Here is a 3,373-nt window from a genome sequence, read left to right on the forward strand (position 1 = left end):
TCCTCAAGGCTGATCTTATAGGACAGGACAGACAGGACGGCCCTCAGTGATTTCCTGTTGTCTCCAGGACACTTGTCAGAGCCACATACCATTCTTGGCTGGGTCTTCTGTCCTATAACCTCCAGCTTATGGTCTTTCAAGTTCAAGTGTACAGACTCCTGCTAGCAAATCAGTTTTTCATGCACCAATAATAAACAAGTGTAATTTTTTTAAATTGGAGATTATCCCCTGCTTACTTCCACCCAGTGAGATGCCACTGCTGATAGGGGCTGGTTTGTTGTGAACTGGAACCACGGTACCTCTGTGCTACATCTGGGCTCTCTAGCATTTGGCCTGGCTCTATCCTCACTCTGCACTCCCAGGAAAGCCATACTTTGTTCATCTGCCCCTTTTACCCCCTCCCATTGCAACTCCANTGCCTGCGTGCAAAGCTGCCTCACCTACACCACTCCCAGCAGCCTTTGTTGCATTTTCCAAGAGTCCCCTCTGCAGCAGGGTCCTGTCTTGGCTCCCCCTGGTTTTCCTTGTGGTTAGCAAGCTCTGTCTCAGGGATGGTGCCCAGCAACACCTCGGAACCCTCAGACCTGGCTCTGTGCTTTGTCTCATTGTGATGTTCCTTCGGTATTCTCTGTTGGATGATGGGATAGGGAAGAACTTGGCACAGAATGCAGAGTTCTAGGTTATGTTCCTCAGTTACTAATGGACTTCCTCATCTGACCTTCAATTTGCTCATGGACATGTGTGTCCAGAAGAAGAAGGAGAAGACTCCTTGAAGGATGATGGCACTTGTAACTCTGTCTGGAAGAATGAGCTGTCCTGACATGCAGTAGCTCTCTTCAGACCCTTGATTAATGACTCTGTGAGTGATTGAAGTANTTAATAGAAAGCCATCTTCCACTGCGCTCTGGTGTATATGGTCCCTGCCTACCCTGACACCACTGGGTCATAAGTGTCTAACTTCATTCCCCAGGGAGGTGGNGTCTCTTCCCACTGAATTTAGGAGAGACTTTGTCTTCCTGGAGAAGGAAAGAGAGGGTGCAGCTGCTGGGGAGAAGCAAAGTGCCCATTGTCACAGGGCTTGGGTATCAGAGTGGCAGACTGAAATGGTCCTGGCTCCAGCCCTTGCAGCTGCATTTCCTGGGATCTCTGGCTGAGCTGGTGTTCATTCAAGCATCCCTGAGTGTTGCAGAATGACTCACAGGGCAATAGGGGAGGGGCAGGAACTCAGAGGTCAAGGGCACTAGGGATAGGGGCTTGGAATCAGGATCTCCATGCTATGGCAAGGAAACCAGCTCTGACATTCAGTGAAGCCAGCCAGGTATTCCTCTAGAATTGCTTTGGACTCTTGCCTCCATGAGCACTGTGCATGGACCACCTTGATCCTGAGGTGTGGCAGGTGAGACAGGTAGGGTGGGTGAGGCTGGAGTTGTTCAAGAAGCTAGGCGTATACCTGTGTGTGAACAAATCTTCAGAGTAGCATGGCCTTTCCTTCACTTGGGAACCTCGGGAAGGAAGCCTCAAGGTTATGACAGGGGCATAGGGGCACGTGGGAGGCAGCCACTAAATGTGGAAGCTGGTGTTATAGCAATTAGCTGCTAATGCCTCAGAGGTGGCAGAGGCAGCCCAGCAGTTAGCACTGCAGTGTTACCCAGAGACCTGCTAATGGGACCCACTAATGACGCCTTTGCACCTCCCAGAGTCTCCTCGCCAGGGGAAGGNGGCATCTGTTACTCAAGGGAGAGGCCCTAGAGAGAACTCAGCAGAAGACAACAGGCGGATGCTCACCTGTCCCCTCTCTCTGTAGACACACGCATGGCCCTGACTGAGTATTTACCAAGATGTGACATGGCTTATGCCCTGTGTGTCAGCACAGTCACGGGGGTGGAGGTGGGCATCCGGTGGGCAGCACCTGCTCAGGTAGCAAGGCTCTCTCTCCTGCAGAGTGAACTCCCCATATGAAAGTTCAGAATGCTCCACCCATCTCTGCTAGAGATGGCAATTTCAAACCTGCATAAAGGACATGCATGCATGGTGACCTTTCTCCTCCTGATCTCCCACTTGGCCCTGGGTTTGAGACACTCAGGGTGGGAAGAGGCCAGGGGNCCAAGTACACAGCTTTCAGACCTTTGCAAGCCTGTCNCGNCCCTCTCCTATGAAGCTCTTTAATTCCCTGGAGGTGTGAGGCCACAGGGAGCAAGTGTTCTGTGCTGTGTGAGTCATTGGATGGCATATTATGGAGTTTTTGAGCTAAAGATGCTACAGTAGCCCCCCACCCCATCCCCACACCCCCCACCCCCACCCCTGTGAACTGTTGATTAGGGCCAAGTTCCTCACGGAGTCCTGCTTCTCCTATGCCAGCCCTCCTGTGAGACACCCTCTGACCCACACAGCCCATTCTGCAGGGACACCCATTTTCTCTGACATTTAGTAGCCCAGCTCTGCACAGCCTTTCCTGTCCTGCTTGGCATGGTCAGCATGCAGCCCAGACTCTGGATCAGGATCACCCAGGTGCCCATCTTGCATGTAGTGTGCTAACATTGCCTGAACCCTGAGGACTGAGCCTCCCCTCCCCCCACCCCCATCAGAACCCTGCCCTCCTGGAGCTTCCCGTGGGGATGAGGGTGGGAAGAGTGGAGGCTTTCATGATCATGCAAACACACANGAGTAAGCANATGATTGGCACTCATGGGAGGCGATGGATGGAATGAAGGCAGATGGAGAATGTCGTGGACCATCTTCTGTAGATGAACATACTCCATTNCCTACTAACTGCCTCTATTCCCTGTCACTACAACCCCAGGAAGGCAGGCTCTCTATGCCTTCCCTTCCTCTTTGTACTCTGTCAATAGGATGGATCCCTGGTGCTCAGCTGGTGCCAATGCATATTTGCAGAATGGTTGAGTGGGTGAATGAATGAATGAATGAATGAGTTCTTCAGTGAAGGGAAGAATGTAGTCTGATTAGTAGCCTAAGTGTCCCTTGCTTTCCCCTATGCGGTGAGGATGAGTGTGTGTTAGGGACCCAGGATGCCCTTCCCTAGATCTATGCTGGCCATGGAGGGCTAGAGGTGTAGGTTGGATGAGCCAGCCAGCCAGTGACAGTATTGATTGTGGTAATGAGAAAGTTAGAGGAGGAGGAAGACATGGGTGAGGCAGAGGAGATGCTATGGGAGAGGGAAAGGGAGCTGGCCCTCCTGTCCACTCCTCTTCACCCCATGTTGAAGCAAATCACATGTCATAGCAAGGGCGAAGATCCACCCACCCACNGTGACAGACCATAGACCAGAGAGGGCACAGGGATGGTAGGACAATGACCAGCACTTTGTTCTACCAGTAAGCATCAGAGCCAGGATGGAGGCCAGCGTTGCCTCTGG

The 3,373-nt window shown here is 52.1% G+C and overlaps 1 protein-coding gene across 5 annotated transcripts in view; it reads left to right on the plus strand.

The window, feature by feature from the left end:
• Window positions 1–3,373, plus strand: part of Phactr3 (phosphatase and actin regulator 3) — a 222,372-nt gene that overhangs the window by 133,356 nt on the left and 85,643 nt on the right. The window contains exon 1 of one of the 5 annotated variants that reach the window (XM_021152559.2): window positions 684–859. The exons of the other annotated variants lie outside the window; for them this stretch is intronic. The gene's annotated coding sequence lies outside the window, so the exon portion shown is untranslated. Of the gene's footprint in view, window positions 1–683; window positions 860–3,373 lie in introns of those variants that run through there. 5 annotated transcript variants of the gene reach the window in all.

This window comes from Mus caroli, chromosome 2, assembly GCF_900094665.2.
Source record: "Mus caroli chromosome 2, CAROLI_EIJ_v1.1, whole genome shotgun sequence".
In the NCBI taxonomy this organism is placed as follows: Eukaryota; Metazoa; Chordata; class Mammalia; order Rodentia; family Muridae; genus Mus; species Mus caroli.